This window comes from Monodelphis domestica, chromosome 7 (genome assembly GCF_027887165.1).
Source record: "Monodelphis domestica isolate mMonDom1 chromosome 7, mMonDom1.pri, whole genome shotgun sequence".
In the NCBI taxonomy this organism is placed as follows: domain Eukaryota; kingdom Metazoa; phylum Chordata; class Mammalia; order Didelphimorphia; family Didelphidae; genus Monodelphis; species Monodelphis domestica.
The window spans coordinates 127961526-127983576 of record NC_077233.1 but is presented as its reverse complement, the minus strand read 5'-3'; the positions used below and the strand labels follow the sequence as shown (position 1 = coordinate 127983576).

Sequence of the window (22051 nt, the reverse complement as noted above, 5' to 3'; positions counted from 1 at the left end):
GGGTTCAAATTTGACCTTAGACATTTCCTAACTCTGTGACCCTGTGCAAGTCACTTAAACCCCGTTTGACCATGTATCTTAAAGTTGTTACCAAGACAAAAAGTAAGGGTTTAAAAAAAGAGAGAATCACTGAATGACAGGATAATTTAAGACGATGAACTGCTAGGTAGCATTTCTTTTTCTCTGCAAAGGGGAAGGGAAAGAGACTTTTAGGCTTCAACTTTTTGAGGAGTTTTAATAAATACTTTCAAAAAATTGACTGTGATCTCATTAGTATAAGGAACTCTCCAAAAAGAAATTCCTTCTACCTGCTCTGAACCTCACAATCTTAGTGAGTTGCTTGGAACATAAAGAGGTTGTGACTTGACCAAGGTTGCACAGCCAATATGTATTAAAGATGAAACTTGAACTCAGGATTTCTTGATATTGAGATTAACTCTATAAACTACACAAGAGTGCTTGCTTGGTTGTATAATTGAGTAGAAGAGTAAGGATTATTTTAGAGCTTAGATACCCCTTTCAAAATGGTTAATGTATATAAAAGCAAAAGTACTGCATAAATATAAGTTATTAGTATTATCCTCCAGGGTTATTACTTTCTTCAGCCACTCAGCCTTGTGCCTTTATGACATGACAATTCTAATGAACCTACCTTCACAACTTATCTTTTCCTACTCCTCTACACAAGTTCTCCATTTCAATCAAATTGTTCTATTCATTGACCCCCTAATGCCTCTTCCATACCAGGAAGAACAGTGAAGGCAGCTTAGGACTAAATTGTGAAGGACTTTGAATGCCAGTCTTTGTAATTTGATCTTTATATTATAGACTCTGAGAAACCATTGAAAGCTTTCTTCGTGGGGGAACGATGTAATAAAAATGTTGTAGGAAGATTGATTTTATACTGGTGCTAGGTAGGAGGTAAGATTGCAAGGACCAGTGATATGGAGACAGTTATTTAGGTAATGAGGATCAAACCAAGATGATGGAAATAGGAATTTCAAAAGGGAAAAGATTTAAGAGATAATTTCAAAGGAAGAAGATGAGATGGAGAGGAGGTATCAGTGGTTGAAACTTGAGATTTTGACCCTGAGTATCATAATTCCTAGCATAGCATCATATTCATAGTGTCCTACTCAATAAATAAATATATTTTTGATAGGATTAAGGAGGGTAAGGCCAGTTGGAGGAAGATTTAGTTAAATTTAAGAGAAGTTATGTTTTAAGTGATAATGAGATATCCAGTGGAAACATATAGTAGGCAGTTGGAGATATGCAGCTAGAGTTAAGGAGAGAGATTTAAGACTAGAGACAGAGCATAAGAAGAAGAAGCTATAAAATTTGAAGAACATATGACAGAAAGAAAAGATGGACAAGTGAATGGCTGAAACGTCTAGTTCAGTGATCGCAAACCTATGGCACACATGCCAAGAAGGGCACACAGAGCCCTCTCTGTGGGCATGCCTACAGTCGCCCACCAGAATTCATTACTAGAAAACCTAGGGGACTCAGGGTGGAGCTGTTCCCTTCCCCTTTTCCATGTACCTGAGGACATTCCTCACTTCATCCACCCCTCTGCCCAGTAGTCCAATGGGAGTGTTTCCTCCCTCCCCTGTCTGGGGTAAGGGGGAGGGAGGAAGGGAGGACTGGAAAGGGGCATTCTGTTGGAAGTGGGGTGGGGTGGAAGGAACAGGCACAGCACTTCGTCTGGGGGTGTGTGGGGTAGGGATGAGGCCAAGCACTCCATCTCTAAAAGGTTCACCATCACTGGTCTAGTTGATACCCTTGTGATATTAGAAAAAAATTTAAGAAAGTTCCCAGCATGTTGAATGTAGTGAAATTTTGGGAGGACATGGATGAGACATGCATGTGATGGATAGGCATGGATTGATGGGTTACAATCTGCATTGTTTTAGGGAACTCTAAGATCAATGAGATCATGGATTCATTTGAATATTGAGAGTACCTTAGAGACCATCTAGTCCAGACTTCATTTTGCTACAGAGGACTTAGTCATGGAAAAATGTTTATATTTAAGGAGTAAAAGGAGGAAAATGTGCAAGGGAAGAAGAGAGAGCCAGAAAAGTATGATGTCAGGAAAATCAAGGGAAGAAATAAAAATTAATAATATCATGTTGCAGGAGAGACCTAAGGAAAGGAATACTAAGAATAAACTATTGGCATAATCTATGTTCAAGGCTTTTTATTCAATTATTAATGATGAAAATTTCAGGCATAGTGAAAGTGAGGATTTTTGATCCAAGGTATTTGATTTTTTTTTAAACCCTTACCTTTCATCTTGGAATCAATACTGTGTATTGGCTCCAAGGCAGAAGAGTGGTAAGGACAAGGCAATGGGGGGTGGGGTGGGGCGGTGTTAAATGACTTGCCCAGGGACCCACAGCTAGGAAGTGTCTGAGGCCAGATTTGAACCTAGGACCTCCCATCTCTAGGCCTGATTCTCAATCCACTGAGCTACCCAGCTGCCCCCCAAGCTATTTGATTTTAATCATTTAATCATCCTAAAAATCATACTATATCATACGATGTTTATCGCCATTGTGCCTGTGTATTGCTATATGTTCAGATGACAGCAGCTTAGCAAGTTGAGGTTTTAGGCATTTGTCTCACAGGGGAAATCTAAAGAAAATTATTGTCTGTCTTGTTGAAAGGCAAAGGAGACCACATGGTAGAACACTCTATAAATCTGAAGCAGAGTAAATCCTCTATAGGTTTATGGGTCTGGAGATGTAGAACGATGAAATGTAACATTATCTTTTTTTGGGTGCTTGTATTACCTATTAACAACCAGGAAAGAATATGATTTGGTGGAATATCTTCCACCTACCATTGGTTTTGCTTGATTATTTTTTTTTCTTCCCTTAAGTACATCCTTTTCTTTACTCCTCTTGCTATTAATTCTTTGGGATTAGAGGACTCATTATTTGATTATAAAGACTTTTAGGGTATTATATTTTCAGAATGGAAAATATGAAGTCATCAGGTAGTACTTGACCAAATAAATAGAGGCCAACATGACATGGCAGGAGGAGCACTGAACTAGGAATCAGAAAACTTGGAACTTAGGGCATATTCTGCTACTAACTAGCCATGTAACTATAGGCAAATTATTCTACTCCTTTGGGCCTCAGTGTCCTCACATGTAGGAATTGAACTAAATGATTTCTAAAGAAGTTTGTTTTAATACTTAAAAATTTTTTTCATGAACTTGACAAATGTCAAACATGAACATTTCCATATAAAAAGTATAGAAATAGAAGACTATGAAGCCAAGAATATGACCTTAAAGCTTGTTTTTAAAAGCATGTTACATTTTAAATAGTAGTTCTAACACTATAAAAATAATTGCAATTTATGTATCATCCTTCGTGCTGAGGAGAAAATGGCAGAGAGATTCAATTCTTCAATTGAAGAATTGAACAAGATTCTCAAAATATTCCAACATATGTTCCAATAACTTGGTGACTTCAGTGAAAAGTGGGAAAAAAGTGAGAATGGGGAGAAATATATAGAAAAGTATGATTCAGGAGAAAGAAGTGAGAGAAACTAAAGACTTGTAGATTATATAGAAACCTGAAACCTCTATATTATGAACACTTTAAAAATAGAATTGGTAGATGCTGTATATCATGATGCACTAAATAACATCACAAAGAAAGAAATTGACTGTATTTTAACAATCTGGAAAAGACTTCTTATGGACATGGAAGTTATCCCATTGAATTGTCAGAGCAAGGATTGGAACTTATAAGAAACAAGAACAAAAACTAGTATTAGGGAAAATATAATATATAATTAAGATTTAACTCTGAATTATTTAAACAAAGTATTGAAAATAAAAAATTGGAAATAGACAACTGAATTGACATTGACACAGATTATAATATAATGAGACCAAAAGAGCCTAGAAAATACCTTAGTCAACAGACATTTAACTTATCAGCTGGGAAGAAATGGTTACCAGAAACAGTATTTGGTTAGACTATAATCTTGTCCATAAAATCTTATTACAAATGATAATGGATGATTATGAGCAATGTAATCCCATAAATTGGAAAGAAACAGAAGATAAAGATAGTCTACCAAATGGTTGACAAGATATACAGCTAAGCAAAATCATTCCAGGGGCATTTCATGATGAAAATGGAGAGGACTACAAAGAGAAGAAAAATTGAAAAGATTTGCAAAAAATATTGTGACAAACATCAAAGATAATATAATCACCATACTTGAACCCTATAGAGTATAATAGTCTCTGAAATGCTTATAAGAAAACAAAAATACAATAAAGACAGAAAAAGTAGTTGAATTGGATCAAATAGAAAGGAAATATTTGTGGAGGTAAGGAATTGAGGAACTGATTGACAAGGTATCCAAAAGTGCAGAAGATACTAAAGGCATGGAAAAAATTTCAGACTTAACTGACACCAAAAAAAAGGTGACTGAAAAAATGTCAACTACAAACTCATGTGCCAACTTTCCTGTTATCTATATGTGAATGAGAGACATCCTCCACAAAGGTATTAGTGGGGAACAAGCAGGCTTTTGCAAGCAATGTTCAACTGTGAACCACATCTTTACCATCTCACATTACCTGAAAGATATAGTGGATGTAAGATTCAATTGTGCTTTATTAATTTAAAAAAACTGACATGTTTGAACCAATGCTGCTTTGTGGACACTTTTACAACTAGGTATCTCTCATCCAAATATTAAATTCATCGAAGATTACTTGGAGGACTTAAAAACAAAAATAACTTGTGACTTCATTAATATGGAATTCCAAATAAGGAAATTCCTTCTAACAGTAAAGGCCAAAACCTGCTGAGAGGTTCCTATCTTTCTCACTTTCATATAACCAGTATATATCAGAGGCAGAATTGAAACCTAGATCTTCCTAATTGAGGATGACACTACTTCTGATGCTATGCTTTAAGCATTCATCTGAGTAGTAACTGATAAAACTTATTTTAATGTTTTTGCATTTAATTACTTTTTATTTGAAAATATGAGATCATGTTAAAAATAACTATTGAATTGTCTGTATGAATAAGTGTTTCTAAAGAAATGGAATTTCATGGTGTTTAATTCACAATACCTCATTTTCATATTCCCTTAATATTTCAAAGACCTTTCTATCCATTCTTATTTTTATCCTCATGATAATCATATTTTATGTAAGTAATATTATTTCTTTTGAAAACATTTTTAGTAATTTATTTGTTTGTTGGTTATATTAAAATTCTCAGCTATCTCTCTCCTTCCCTTCACCTTACTAGAAAAGATATCACTTGACAAAAAAAAAGTATGGACTATGTCTTTTGAGTTTCTGTTTATCAGTTCTTATTCTGGAGGTAGACATTTATAGGTTATTCTTAAAACATTAGTTCTGTAGCTCTCTATAAAGTTCTTTTGGTTCCATTCATTTTTTAAAAAGTTTTCATAATTTCATGTAGGTTTTTATGCTTTAAAAATAACTTATTTATCATTTCTTATAGCATAGTAGTGTTCCATCACAATTATATGCTACAGTTTGTTCAACCATTCACCAGTTGATGGACATCCCCTCAGTTTCGAGTTCTTTGTCACCAAAAAAGAGAGCTGCTATAAATATTTTGGAGCATACAGGTTCATTCTCTTTTTCTCTAATTTCCCTGGAAAACAGGCCTAAAGTGGTACTACTGGATACTATACACAATTTTATAACTCTGGGTTTATTCCAGATTGCTTTCCAAAATGACTGAATCAGTTTACAGTTCCACCAACAGTGTATTAGTGTTCCCATTTTTCTATATCCCCTCTAACATTTATCATTTTCCCCATTTATTGAGTTATATTATTTCTATCTTTTTAAAATGATTTAGAATAATAGAATTTTCATAAAGAAGGGACCCTAAATAACAAGTTTACACAATTCATTAGTGACTACAATGAGATTAGAATCCAATTCTTCTGAATTTAAGGCAATTTTTTTTTGATAGTAACTACCTCCAAATATCTATTTTTTAAAGCCTTACCTTCTGCCTTGGAATCAATACTAAGTATCAGTTATGAGGCAGAAGAATGGTAAGTGACTTACCTAGGGTCACACAGCTAGGAAGTGTCTGAGGGCAGATTTGAATCCAGGACTTCCCATCTCTAGGCCAGGCTCTTTATCCACTGAGCCACCTAGCTGCCTCTTCAAATATGAGTTTTAAACTCATTAGGAAAACTTGAAGTATGATATTTGTTGTAAAGCTTTTTTATTCCAAATTAATGGGAAAATTCCAGCAATACAATTTATTGCCTTGAATTCCCAATTACAGGTTTTTTTTTGTCTTTGTTTTTGTTTTTTTTGGCAAACTTAAGTTCATCAGAATTGTTATTAGAAGCAGATAAATTAGGTGATTGGTTTTTTTAAAATTAATTTATTTAGAATATTTTTCCATGATTGATTTTTAACCTCCTCTTCCCTTCCCCCTCCCAGAGCTGACAAGTAGTTCCACTGGGTTATACATGTATCATTGTTCAAAACCTATTTCCATGTTATTCATATTTGCAGTAGAGTGATCTTTTAATGCCCAAACTCTAGTCATATACCCATTGAACCATGTGATCTATCATGTGTTTTCCTTCTGTGTTTCTGCTCCCACAGTTCTTTCTCTGGATATGGATAGTGTTTTTTCTCTTAAGTTCCTTTGGATTGTCCTGGATCATTGCATTGCTGCTAGTAGAAAAGTCTGTTACATTTGACTGTGTCCATGTATCAGTTTCTCCTGGTTCTTCTCATTTCACTCTGCATCTGTTCTTGGAGGTCTTTCCAGTTCACATGGAATTCCTCCAATTCATTATTCCTTTCAACATAATAGTATTCCAAGGTGATCGTTTTTTTTAACAGTTTATTATTTTATTTCAATAGCAAGCTTCTTTAGAGTGTTTAAAATACTAGATTTACAAAAATTTGTTTTATGTAAGCCTAACTTTTAGAAAAAGTTGCCAGTACTTGTTTTCTTTGTTTTTCTTTTTTTAACCTCTTAAATTTTAGCCTGAAACTGCTCCCTTTAAAGTTTATGAGTGATCCTTTCATTGTTAAAATATGATGGCTTTCTTATGGTCCTTATCCTTGATCTCTCTTTAGCATTTGATGCTATTGACCACCCCTGTCTCTGCCCCCTCCCCCTAATTCCTTCAAACCTATCCTTTTCACAGATTTATCTATATTTAGTGAGGGCAGTATCATTCTTTTACTTGCCAAGTTTTCAACCTTGTCATCCTCAACTCTTTCATCCACCTCCATCCCCTAATCAGTTATCCATAACTGGTTGAATCTACCTCCTCCTAGTATATCTCACATATAGTCTTTTTTCTTCCTGCAAATGGCCACAACTCAAGTTTAGCTTTTCAACACCTCTTGCTCAGACTTTTACATTGCCACCTAACTATATTCCAAGCTTCCAGTATTGACTTCCCAATCCATTTTTCATACAGCTGCCAAAATAATTTTCTTATGGCATATCTCTCATTCTTCATTGCTATGTATATAACAGCTGAGGGTAACCAAAAGGCCTCAAACCTGTCACTGAGTTTGGAGGTTGTCTGCTCCAGCTATGTAAGAACTTTCCCCAGCAGAAGGGGCAGATGAGAACAGTCTGTTCAGTGGTCACAAGGGTGGTGGAAACGTGATATGGAGCATTGAGAGTTTAGGTAGACATCAAAGAAGCCAAGGTCATCCACTGCATCCTGAGCCATCACTAGTCATCCTGAATTCTGTCTTAGAACTGGATTTCAATGACTTTGGAAGAAACAGTGAGGCCTATGACTTTGTGCAACTCTGCCTCACTTAAATTCAGTTTATAAGTTAGACAAAAGATATCATTAATGATGTCATTTTGATCCTCTTCAGTATGAAGGGCAACAACACATGTACAGTTGTACTTCTGTAGTAGAATGTAGGCTTTTGAGGGTGAATACTTTTTGTCTTTGTGTCCCCTGTGCCTAGCATAGTGCCTTATATAGAGGAGTTGCTTAATAAGCACCCAGTTGGATTGGTACTTTCTCATACATTTAGATAGAACCCAATTTCTTGTGCAATGACATTACTTAAAAATGCAAAAACAAACAAACAAACCCAAACATGCAGCCTATATTAAACTCTCACCAATCCTACCAACACTTAGCAGTGCTAGAATACTGCTGCAACTGATGGAAATAAATAGCTGTAGCATGAATTTTTAAAGATCTAGTCTATAGATTGTTGTTTCAACTTTCTTACCTCTAACTTAGCTTCTTTTAGATAGGACCTAATTTTCATTATTTGCACTTTCAGGAAAAGGCAGGGTGGCATAGTGGACAGAGTTCTAGGAAGACCTGGGTTCAAGTCCTGCTTCTGAAACATACTGACCTGTGTAACCCTAGGCAAGTTACTTAACCTATCAGTTCTATAACTTTTTCAAGACTTTTAAGTGGCAGAGAAAATGCTGAACTGCATTGGTAGAGGTTTCCTCATCCGGGAATTTCTTATACTAATGAAATCACAGTTGAGGAAACTCGTACCAGTGCAGATGGTTCTGCAGTCCCTAGTCTCAATATTTTCAATAGAAGCCTGTAAAATCTTCCTAATTTGCCTTGTTTTGTGTTTTAGGATCATATTCTTTGTTTTTCTTAAAAGAGCATGTGCACATTGGAGTTGAAATTGTAACTTTAGTTTTGCATTGCAGTGTAAAACTTTTTAAAAGAATATAGAAAAGTCGTTACTTTAATATTTGTTTTGTTGATTAAAGAAATTACAATTATATATAGGAATTGCTTTTAAGGGGAAAGTGAAAAAACACAACTTTTAGCTTTCCTATTTTTCCTTTCACATTTGACGATTCCTTTTAGATGACTTTTAACTGTGTGCATAAATTAAGTTCACTAGTATTGACATTTACTAAATGTTTTGTGTTGGTTTTTATTTACATTTGCAGTTTAATTTTTAGGACTCTTTGTATGCTGACTTACATCACAAAATTGAAGAATTATGTATTTTGTTAATAAGCAAATAAAAACTGAAGGCTTCCTAATAAGTACTGTACTAAATTTTCCTTTATTTTTATAATTTGTTGTTCTAATATTCATACAAAGTTCAACTTAAATTTCTTATATATATAAAGTAGATATTAATTACTTTTCATAAGAAACTTAACTTTTTCTTTGTTTCCCTAACTTTTTATTTAGCCTCTAATTCCCTAATAGAGCATTTTAGCTTCACACTATTCCCCACCCCCCCAGGAGTTACTCATTTTATTTTTTAAAGGACAATCAGAGCTAAAAGAAATATTAGAGGCAAGAGTATGCTGACCAGTGTTTTAACAACTGCCCCCCCCCCTTTACAAGTAAGAAAAGGACCAAGATACCCTTTTAAATTTAATCTATATTGTTAACAATTTCTTCATTAATAAATCAAGAACTGATTGTAGTATTTGGCCTTTTAAATGTTTACACGAAAAATTTAAGTTAACTCTCTGAAGGCAATTAGAGCTGACTCTAGCACACCCTTGAGTGGAAATTATTTATTCCAACCTCTTCATTTTTCAATTGAAGAAACTGGGATGTAGGGAAGTTAAAGATCTAGGACATTCAGTAGCCAAGCCAGAATTTGAACTTAGATCCTCATTTTACTTAAAGTCACATTTTTCTTCCCACTGTGCACTATGAAGGTGTCTAGACTATCTTTGCTTCTGTGAGATTATTTAAGAAGCTTTAAAACAACCTTTAACTTGGAATTGAGATGTATCATGTTCATTTTGAAATCTAGGATTGATTTTTTTTTACTTAAAAAGTTGCCTATTTTATATATCTTTCTAAAAAGTCAAACAGACTGGGCCTTCTTATTGATTGGGCAATGTAACCTCTGTTTCTTTTCCCTCACCAGAATGATCATCTTTAAAATTCATTACATCCTTAAGATTTTTAATTATTTGTTCTAATGAAAAACTATGAAATACTTGAGACTGAGAAAAAACAGACAGGGGAGACAGAGGAATAATAAAGATTTGGGTAAGAGAATTGAAAGGTGTGGCAGTGAATTTAACTGAGAGTATGGCAATTTCTCTTAGTTCTTAGGATTTAATTTGGTGGTTGTGTTTAATTTTCAACTTCAAATTTAATTCAGTTACTTTAAGCAAGAGTTATCAAATTATCAGCTTCAGTATTTAATGAAAAGAAAAGTTGTAGACTGTAAATTTGACTCTTATTTTCATGCACTATTGCTAACTTTTGAGTCAAGATGTTACCTCTTTTAGGCAAGTCACTTAAAAATTGAGAACTTATGCTTATCATTGCCAAGATTTGCTTATACTATACCCAGAGAAAGAAATAAACTTAACAATTTTTAAGGCTTTTTAGAATGGGGACCAATGAAAAGTAGAATATGAGGATGATTTGTCAAGTGTTTGCATGGTCTAGAAGAAGGTTCTATTAGTGGTTTGTGTGAGAGAAAAAAAATTAAAATATGAGCTAAGAATCATTACATATTTTAGAACTGGAAAATGATTATATAATCTGACTCCTTCAATTTACATATAAGGAAGCTAAATTGTAATGAATTTAACCCCAGCATTATGCATCTAGTCAGTAGCAGTCAGATTTAGAACCTGGCTATCTTGATTTTCAGGTTCAGTGTTCTTTCTACTGTTCCATGCTACATCTTAAGGGAGACCATAGATAGGATCTTTCTGTAATAGAATTCTTCTGGATAAAAAAGTATATTCCAGGACAGGTAGGTGGCTTAGTAGATTGAGATTCAGGCCTAGAGATGGTAGGTAGGTCCTGGGTTTAAATCTGGTTTAGGACACTTCCTAACTGTGTGACCCTGGGAAAAGTCACTGAAACCAATTACCTAGTCCTTGGTACTCTTCTGCTTTGGAACCAACCACTAAGGTTTATATATAAATATAAATATATATATATATGTGTGTGTGTGTGTGTGTGTGTGTATTCTTCGTATATGTATGTATGTACATATATATATTCAGTTTTTCTGTGTTAGATGAATAAGACATTTATTAAGGGTTTATAATATACAAAGCATTATGATAAATGATAGGGATACAAATAGAAAAGTAAGCCAATTTCTACTTAACCTCATAGGATTGTTGTGTTGTTCAAATGAGGTAATGTCTATGAGTACTTTGTAAAGTTTAAAATACTTTGTAAATATCAGTTATATTTACAATAACATGTTTCAAAATTTACAGCTATTCCCCAGCACAATTTCTTAAGTATAGTAGGCACCTAATAAATAAATTGAATTGAATTATCTGTTTTTTCTCTTGGTAAATTATTGGATTTTCCCAACTAGTTAAATTAGAAGTCTATTTTTCCTCTCAATTATTCTGATTTAATCCAGGATATTAAAGATATTAAAAGAGGAGTGATGTGAAATGATGTGGGAAAAGGGAATTTTAAGTGCTGAAGCAATGATAATGTATAGAATCACTTAAAGAGAAGAATTTTTTTTTTATCTAAAAGGTAAATAAAATGTAATCTTGATTTAACAAATTTATGAAAAAAGGAATTATGCTAAGCACGCAAAGATTCAAAGATGAATAAATTATTGCTCTTAATCTTATGTATCATGGGAGCTAGTGGTTGGAGGAAAGAGGCAGTTATCTAAGGCAGAAAATGATAATCCCAGCTCTGATATTTACTGCCTAAGTAATGGCAAGTCAGTCCATTAATATCTTTTATTAAGGGCCTATTATGTGTCAGACCCTGTGCTAAAATGCAATTAAGTCCTTTAGTCTTGTTTTGGCCTCAGTTTCCTCATTTGAAAGTGACAGAGCTTCACTAGATGAGCATTTGCTCAGTTAATGTTTAAGTGTTTAATATTTGCATGATTCTTTTTTCTGAGGATTGAAAGATTTTACCTACTTTACTTTTTATAAGATTTTAGTTACCAGTGGTACATTAAGGAAAGTTTCTTTAGGGAAAAACTAAAAAACATTTAGTAGTTGGCATAGTTACAAACAATTGTACTTCAAACCAAAATTTTTCTTTGGGTAGTACTTGTATGTTAATAGCATACATTTAGTATGATTTAACTAACCATCACTTTCAAAAATCTCTGAAATAAAAAATCTCTTTTGATCTACTATTTACAAGGAATTGCACAGGATCAAGAATCAAGAATGTCATCAGAAAGATGGGCCACTAGAAAAAGAAGGGAAGCTATTAAGTACCAAATGAGGTAATGGATGAACAACTTTCATGAGTCATTAGCATCCATATAAAGTCAGCACATCTAGAGATTCCTCCCAGCACATTGTATGGATTCTCATGGAGAATTTGTGAGAAGATGTGGACAAGATTTGCATAGGACGAATAAGATACATGTAGGTGTCATAAAAATCTGTGAAAAAGAGAAACTGAAGCACAAAGTTCTGAGCATGATCAATTTATTAACATGGCTAACAAATTCCAATAAATTGGATCTATAACCTCTCAATAGTCAAGGATGCATTTGACAGTCAGAGCAACTCTTTTACAACATTTACACAGTAACGATACAGATATATTTCATTCCTGATTAGTTGGTATTGTTTATATCAGTTCCTCACCAAATGGACCAACATCCCATGGTTAATGTCCTTTGGAAAGTCTCATGGTGGGCAAACATCCTATAACCAGATTGACTCATCTCCCTGCCATGAACATCAAAAGCTCACAGATGAGAATTTTTGGGTTTGAACTTTAGCCCATAGGTCCATAGAAATAGGAAAGTTAATCTCTTACATGTTTTACTAATAGGGCCAATATAATTGACACTTTTTTTTGGTTCACAAATATTGATTCCTATCAGATATAATTCTCAATTAATAATTTATTAATTTTCAAATTTCACAATAGGCAACTGTTACAGGTTTAAGAGAGTTCAAACTTATACAAAAAGAGGGACAACATAGTGAACTAATCATTAATACATAGTACATTAGTTAATTCTTATTAAAATAATACAAAATAATATAAGGTATCAATTTTTTATTTTACAAGTTACACTTTATGCTACTAAGAGGAATACCTAGCCTTAGAATAAAAACATTGAGCCTTGAATATGATTAACTCATACTTATAAAGTGCTTTAAGGTATACAAAAGGGAGGGCGGAGTCAAGATGGTGGCATAGAGGCAGCAAACGTTCAGACCTCTGAAAACTCTTCCTTACCAATGCAAACTAAATGCTCATAGGGGACTGAAAATCAAACCTAACAACAAGACAGAGCCAAGGAACCCTCCTATTGGACTCAACTTAAAAGGTATGCCCCCCCCCCCTCAAAAGCCAGAATTAGAGAAAATTCGGGTTTAAAGGGAAGGAAGAAGGAAGGACCCAGGACCCCTCCCCCACTTAGAGTGCTAAGCCTCCAGCAGCAGCTGGAACCTCTGGGTGGGCAAAGGCGCTGGTCTGGAGGGAGTACCTTGTGGGCAAAGCTGTGCCAGGCTCAGAGCATCCAACACAGGCAGTGGGGAAGCAGATAGAGGAGAAAAGGAGAGCACAGATTGGGAGGCACAGTTGCAGCAGTGGAGACACTCCACATTCCCAATCCCCCTTCTTGAGGTTTTGGCCCCAGGGCACATCCAGCAACCCAGCCAGCTTTAATCCCATCAGAACCTCCACAGGACTGGGAAGTTCAAGCTCCAAAACCCCTCCCCCACAGACTGCTGGACTTAATCCTATCAAAGCTTTCAGAGGGCAGAGAAGCTCAAGCTCCAACACCCCTCCTCCACAGACTGCACGGAGAGATTTACTGACAAAACTCCAAGCATGAAGGCAGAAAGAAAAGCCCAAAACCACACAAAAAAATGAGAGGAGCAAGAGCTCAGGCAACAGCAGGGAATAAAGAAGGGGTAAATATGAGGAAACAACAGAAAAAGAAAAAAGAAACGACAGAACTTCTATATAGGCAATGAACAAAGTGCAAACAAAACAGAGAAGGATGAGGGCACTCCAACAAAAAACAAAACAAAACAGAAAACCCAGCAAATTGAATACAGGCTCTGGAAGAACTCAAAATTTAATTCAAAACACAATTAAGAGAGGCTGAACACAACTTTAAAAGCAAGATAAGTCATCTGGAAACAGAAAACTGTCTTGAAAGCCAAAATTAATCAGCTTGAAAATGAGGCAAAGAAGATGAAAGATGACCTCCAAAGAAAATCAGACCAGAAGGAGAAGGATGACCAAAAAGCCAGGGATGAAATCCAGTCTTTAAGAACCAGAATTCAACAATTAGAAGCAAGTGACTTCACAAGGCAGCAGGACACTAAAACAAAATCACAAGAATGAAAAAATTGAGGAAGCATCTCACAAAGCAGAAGATTTAGAAAATCATTCCAGGAGAGACAACTTAAGAATCATTGGTCTACCAGAAGACCATGACAAAAGAAAAAAGCCTGGATGTCATACTACAGGAAATTAACCAAGAAAACTGCCCCAATATTCTAGAACAAGAGGGAAAAGTGGAGTTTGAAAGAATCCACAGATCACCTCTTGTACTTAATCCCCAACTGAGAACACCCAGGCGTGTTATAGCCAAATTCAAGAACTATCAGACCAAGGAAAAAATATTGTAAGCAGCTAAGAAGTCATTCAGATACCATGGAACAACAGTGAGGATAACACAGGATCTGGCTGGATCCACACTGAAGGACCGAAAGGCATGGAATATGATATTCTGGAAAGAAAGGGAACTAGGTCTACAACCAAGAATCAACTACCCAGCAAAACTGACTATATTCTTGTAGGGGAAAGTATGGTCATTTAACAAAATAGAAGAATTCCAAGCATTTGTAAAGAAAAGTCCAGTACTGAACAGAAAATTTGATGCTTAAGCACAGAACTCAAGAGAATCATCAAAAGGTAATTAAAAAAGAAAAACAAAACAAATAACCCCCCTTTTTTTAAAGAGACCCAATAAGTTAAAATAATATGTATCCCTATAAAAAAAGAGTTCATTAGTAACTTGTAAAAATTTTATTATCACCTGGGCAGCTAGAAGAATTACACTTAGAGGAAACAGTGACAAAATGTATAGGATAAAATGCCAAGACATAAATATGTATATAGATATATGTATGCATAAATATACACACATACATACATACATACATACATATATATATACACACAGAACTAGAGCTAAAAAAAAGAGGTTAATACTAAAAGAAATGAGAAAAGAAACAAAAGGAGGTAAATTTATATGTCATAAAGGTGTACAAAAGGTTTTCCTCCCAGCAATCTTGTGTGAGAGTGGTGGTATCAAAAACACCACTCCCATTTTATAGTTGATAAACCTGAAGTGAAAGGCAGGTTAAGTGACGTATCCCAGGTCACATGGTTAGTAAATATTGAAAATGGGAATCAATCCCTGAGTAATAATATGTAATTTATACATGATCAAACGTAATTTTTTATTTAACTATGACAGTAAAAGGTTAATGTGAATATCATGGAAGGAGAAAATGTTCTGGAATTATGATTTTCATTTAAGGAGATGCATTGACTTTTATGTCATTAGAAAATAGTGAAAAGTTTAAAGTAATTTCATCAGAATTGTGAGTAGATTTTATGAATTGGTGATTTCAGGATTTTCAACTACTTCTGATTATATAGTAATTCATAACTACAATACTTAGTAAATAAATTACTTTTTAATAATTATTAAAGTGAAAGTTAAGTTATAATGTGTTGAATTGCATAGTTGAATGAATAAGGATAAAAGTCAAGAAATATAAACAGTGAAAGAAATTATGACAAGAAGTGATAGAATTCTCACAAATTAAGGTGTTTTTTTCAGTCTCCTTTGTATCTGCCTTTTGGAGGATATGATGGTATGACGTTGGTCTTATAGAATATTCAAATGAATCTGTGATCTCCCAGATTCAAGATTTCCCTCTAGTAATGCAAATTACAGCCAATCCACAACTATTCATCCTGTTTGACTTTTGTTCATATCTCATTGGTTTGCCACAGAGAATCTATCTAACCTACTAGAAGTCATCTTTACCTTCTGACATTAGAAAGGAGACAGTGGAATCCTTTGGTTACAACACCTGTTGTCCCTTGCTCTCAATATGTGATTAGCTCATTTTCTCTTTCTATCATACAGTTGCGAGTTTGCCATATGGCAATAGTGGAAGAATGCTGGTATTAAAAAGATAGATCTTTGTTTCCATTGGAAACTAGGAGCTTTTTGGAACAGCGTCGCAGTTTCTTTAAGGCAATCTAGACCTCTTTCCTCTTCCTGTTTTAAGTCTGGTCATAAACTTATTTTTTCCCAGATATATATACTGATTGTCAAGCTCTATAAATTGTGTCGTAGCAGTATCCAAATACTTGCTGAGATATGGCCAGCAGATATTCCTCATCCACTTGGTAATTCTTGTTCTAATGATGTTGGCAAACTTTTTTGAATTGTTATAAATATTTTCCAAGTGGCTCATTTTCTAATGCTTAATGCAACCAGCACATTATCATTTGCAAATTAGAGTATATGGAAGATCTTACCATCGATAGAGAATCCTTCTATAGTTTTAACTTTGTGCTAGATCTTTTTCATTATAGTGGCAATCACCTTTAGTAAAGCTTGCATTTCTTTGTTTTATACTTTGCAGATGATACTAAATAATCAGTAAGCAACTGTGAAGCACTTTTTTAGGCACTATGCTGGTGTTCAGGATATAAATACAATGATTGAAGCAATCTGTTTTTGGAAAAAGCTTATATTCTAATGGGGAAAGGCAATCCAATACACATATAGGTATACAGACTAAATATAAAAAAAAAATCCTTTTCCAAACTAACAGATTAGGTAAATATGTGATAGCTTGGGAGGGAGAATGTTAGCAGTTGGAAGATCATGAAAAGCTTTGTGCAAAAGTTGGTACTTGAACTGCATCTTGAAAGAAAAGAGGAAAAAAAAAAGAAAAGAGGAATTCTTTGAGGTGGCCATGAGGAGGAAGTACATTATTGTCATGGAAGTTCTTTCAATTCAAAGGCTTGAAGAAAAGAAATGTTATGGTGTTAAGTATGAGAAAGAGAAGGCCAATTTGATTGGATCTTAGAATCTAGAAAAATGAGTAGTAATGCCCAATGAGGTCAGAAAGGTACGTTAAGATCACATTGTAAAGGGCTTTAAAAGGTAAACAGAGATGTTTATGTTTGATTCTAGAGCTATAATAGCCTCTGGAGTTGATTAAGTAGGATAGTGATTTGGTATGATCTAAAAAACATGGCATTGTCAAACTCTGTGCCAAATGAGGGAATGCTGTGTTGTGGATTATTAAAAGTAGCCCCTATTGCAGAGAAGTATAAGTAGAGTGTGATGCCTGGATTAGGACCAGTTTGGTATTGGTAACAGGTAGTAATTGAGCAGTATCTGGGTGGGGCAAAGGGTTCCTGCCATGCTTCAAGGGTTTCCGAGGCAGCTTCACATTGCTACGTGTCTATGATAATGATCTTACTGATGTATAAGGGACTATTTGCTTTCTTTCCACAGTCATTCCTTACAATATGTCTTGGTATTAGAAAAAATGGTTTTCTTAAAAGGAACAAAGGAATTAGTGAAGCTTGGGAGTGTGAAAGACCAGTGAAGGTCTTTGAACTGGGGAGTGACATGGTTGGACCTATATTCTTTGACTATTATTTTGGAAAGTGAGTGGAGAGTGCATTGGAGTAGGGAAGAGACTGGAAACATGGTGACCAAATTGGAGGTTATTACTATAGTCCAGATGAGAAGTGATGAAGCTGTGAAATAGGCTGGTAGCTGTGTTAGTAGATAGACGGGGATAAATGTAAGAGATGGCATAAAAATAGCATTAACAAAATTTGGCAGCTGATTGGTTAAGTTAGGAAAAGGAGAAGAGAGTCAGGGATGATTCAAAGGTTGAGAACTTGAGTTACTTGGAGAAAAATGGTATCTTTAACAAAATTGGGAAGTTTGGAGGGGGAGGAAGGTTTTGGTCTCTCATTCTTTGTACTCAAAGGACCAAAATAACATCACATTGTTGAGGTCAGTGTTCATTGAGTCTGACTGTGGCTGATCAGATCAAATGTGAGTTCAGAAGGCTCTACCACAGGTGAGGCACATAGTTTGTATAAACATATGGAGTGTAGATATTTACAAATTTGCAAATTTCACATTTTCTTTGAGCTACTACAATTCTGTTTTATTCTTAGAGCACAGCTCCTTCTTTGAGGCAGGTACTCTGTGCTAGATGATCCTGTGCCGGTGTCTCATGTTTTGCAATCAGTACCAAAATTCTTCAGAGAAACCTTTAGGGTGTCTTTGCATTCCTTCTTCTGACCTCCATGTGAACACTTGCTTTGTGCAAGTTCTCTGCAAAATAGTCTTAGGCATATGTATATATGTTTGGCTTTAGAACAACTTGGCCAACCCATCAGAGTTGTGCTCTTTACAGTAGAGTTTGAATGCTTAACTGTTCATTTTGAAAAAGTACCTCAGTGTTTGGTACCTTATCCTACCAGGTAATCTTCAGAATCTTCCTAAGACAATTCAACTTGAAGCAATTCACTTTTCTGACATGGTGCTGGTATTCTGTCTTATATTTCATAGCCATACAATAATGAAGTCAGTACAATGACTCTGTAAACTTTCAGTTTTGTAGACAGCCTGATACCTCGTCTCTCCCATATATTCCTTCAGAGCCACCCAAACATTGAGCTAGCTCTGGCAGTGTGTGTCAACCTCCTCATGTAAGTAAGTGTTCATCTCAGGAAAGTATATTGCCAAGGTAAGTAAACTTCTTCACAGCATTGAGAATTTCTTTATTTGCTATAACTGATGGTCTCATGTATGGAAGGTATGGTATAGACTGGTGGAGAATCTCTGTTTTTTTGGTGTTCTCAGGTCAAAGTTAGCACAAGTGGTAAAGATGCAATCCATATTCTGTTGCATATCAGATTCAGAGACTGTGTTGAGTATGGTTATTTTGAACAAAAAGTCTCTCACCCACTCTCTCTCCACGTTTGTCTTGGGGCAGGCCTAGAAGAGGTAATATAGAATAAAATCATTTATGAGCAATTCATTTCATTTTATGTGATTCTACTAAGCCAATGACATATTAACCTTAATTTCCTATCCATGTTTATCCAAATATGCAAATCTTCTTTCCTAATAAACCCTCTGTGAAAAGGAAATTACACTCCCTTAGTTTTCTTCAATGTAATCAATCAGAAACTTGAAGATTCTTTAGCATTGATTGCAAGTACAGATACATCCTCAGAGAAAGGAAGTTGAAACCAATGAGACAGTAAATTGATCCCATAAGCACTGCCCCCTGGGCAATGCCAGACAAATTAAGAAACTATGATTGGTTCCTGAGATGTGATATGGGAGAACTAGTGGGTGGAGGAAAATGTTTATAAGGTGAGACCCAGCACGAAGAGGGACATTTGGATTCAGATTTACACTCAACTCTCTGGAGATTTGGATTACTGCATTGGTGACTCATCTGAGGAGACTCAGAGTCATTCCTGTGCTGGTGGCTCTTGCTGAAAGGACATTGGGATTCCCATTCAGATTCTGGTGGAAGAGAGATTCGGGTTCCCATTTGGATTCTGGAGGGACTCTGATTCAGACTCTAGTGCTGACTGAAAACTCTTGCTGAGGAGACTCTTATTCTGGACACTCCTACTGACCAGACTCTTCCATTGTTCTGGCTGGAGATTGGACCCCTCTTGGTGGGGTGAGCTAGATCTCATCAGAATGACTCTTATTGTGGTAGGCTAGGCAACCCTCTACCTCCTTCTTACATTTCCCTCTTCTATCTCTTCTTTGCTGTAATAACACTATTAAAGCTACTAACTCATAATTTAATTTTAATTGTAATTATTACAATTTGGCAACCATCCTTTTTAACTATTACAATTGGGCAACCTTTTTTAACTCTTACATCTCTGTGTAGCTCTAGCAGATGGCCTCCTCTTCCATTTTACTAAGAAAAATAGAGATCATCTGTCATAATAAAAAGGTCCTGCTTCTCTCCTATTCCACATCTCAGAAGCATTCTAGACCTTATACTTACTCTCCTTTAGTTTTGTCTTTGAGGAATAGATAGTGTTTTCCTTGCCAAGGCAAACCCTTTAATTAAGTCCTTGATCTACATTGTCTCCAGTTTCTTCCAGGTGGTTTTCCTTTAAAATTTTCTCTTTTTTAATCTTCATTCTCCTTATCTACTTACTCCTTCCCTACTGCATGTAAACATGTTTAAGACTTCTTTTAAAATATATTTTTTTTAATTTATTCATTTTAAACCTTTTTTTGAGTTCCAAATTCTCTCTTTCCTTCCTATGGAGTAATTAGTTTCCACTTGACCAATTCCAATTTATTTACTTCAATGAACTTTTGTATCTCTTTTTTTTTCCATTTAGCCAATTCTCATTTTCAAGGAGTTTTTTTCTTCCAGTGAATTTTTGTACCTCCTTTTTGACTTAGTCTATTCTTTTTAGGTAGTACTTTTCTTCAGTAGATTTTTATGCCTCTTCTTCCATTTGGCCAATTTTGTTTTTAAGAAGTCATTTTCTTCAATATTTTTAGTGCTTCTTTAACCAAGCTTTTAAATCTCTTTCATAATTTTCTTGTATCACTCCTATTTCTTCCCCCAGTTTTTCCTTTGCTTCTCTTATTTCTTTCTTTAACTCTTCTAGGAATTCTTATTGGACTTAGGTTCAATTAGCATTTTTCTTTGAGCTTTAGAACTGTTTTTACATTGTGAAATTTGAACTTTATGTTTAAGTTCGGCTCTATTTATCTGGGGGTGGGGAGGTATTGTCCTAGGCTTCAGGCATTTTCTTGCTGCTATTCTCAGACCTAAATTTGGGGGTCTGCAAGTTTTTGGTGCTTCCAAGGTGGTGTGGTCTGGGAAGAGGTATCGTCACAGTTCTCCTGGCCTGTGCTCTCGACTTTATATTCATGAAGGTTCCCTGCTTCCCTGCAGCTGTGAAGTGATAGTGCTCCTGGAACTTGGCCTGTGACCAGTGCCCCTGCTCTTTTGCTTCTGCTAGTGCAATACCTCCTTTCTGCTTTGGAACTGCAACTAGAGTCTGTACTCCCTTGTGTGCAATCATAAGTGTACTTTTCTACCCAGGAATTACAACCTAGAACTGCATTTGAGCAATAAAGTTGCCAGTCAGCTGTACCCAGAACCTCCAAAGGGTCCCTTGTAATCTCTTTTTGACTAGTTCACTGACCTGCTTACTACCTCTAGGCTCAGAACTCTTGAAGCTGTTGTTGCTATTGCTGGTGTCACAATTGCTATGTGCATATGTTCTGGACAGGCTTCTACCCTGGTATCACAGATTTCTCCTGCTGAATTCCCAAGTTTTCTTCATCCTGTTTAACTTTGACCTTTTGTAGGCTCCACCACTCCAAAATTTGATTTGAGGCATTATTTTAAAGTTATTTGTAGGAGAATGTTGAAAGAATTCATTTGGGTTGCCTCTTCTATTCCTCCATCTTGACTTAGCCAGCTCTTCATTTAAAAAAAAAATGATACTGCCATTCCCTCAAGCCTTCATCTTATATTTCCTATTTCTTTCCTCATCAAATTTTTGGAAGAGTTTTCTACTTTTTTTTTTACATTACTCCCTACACCCTTACTTCTTGCTTGCTCCTCAACTTCTTGGAATCTAACTTCTGAATGCACAATTTCATTGAAACTACTTTTTCACCAAAGAAAAGATAGAAAGCATTATGGGATGTAAGATGAGTAATTTTAATTACATCAAATTAAAAAGGTTGTGCACAAACAAAACCAATGTAGCCAAGATTAGAATGGAAACAAGAAACTAGAAAAAAATTGCAGCAAGTTTCTCTGATAAAGAACTTATTTCTCCACTATATAGAGAACTGTGCCAAATATATTCAAATATAAGTCATTTGCCAAGTGTTAAATGATTAAAGATTATAAACAAGCAATTTTCAAATGAAGAAATCAAAACTGTCTAGTCATATAAAAATGCTCTGAATCACTATTGGTTAGAGATATGCAAATTA

At 35.2% G+C, this 22051-nt stretch overlaps 1 protein-coding gene across 6 annotated transcripts in view; it reads left to right on the top strand.

The window, feature by feature from the left end:
• The window catches only part of JAK2 (Janus kinase 2), a 125604-nt gene that overhangs the window by 3187 nt on the left and 100366 nt on the right, over positions 1-22051 (top strand). Inside the window, exons 3-4 of one of the 6 annotated variants that reach the window (XM_056805450.1) lie at positions 9914-10038; positions 12145-12229. The exons of 3 other annotated variants lie outside the window; for them this stretch is intronic. The gene's annotated coding sequence lies outside the window, so the exon portion shown is untranslated. Of the gene's footprint in view, positions 1-9913; positions 10039-12144; positions 12230-18700; positions 18751-22051 lie in introns of all 6 variants that reach the window. 2 more of the 6 variants (XM_056805448.1, XM_056805453.1) reach the window with 2 other exon arrangements.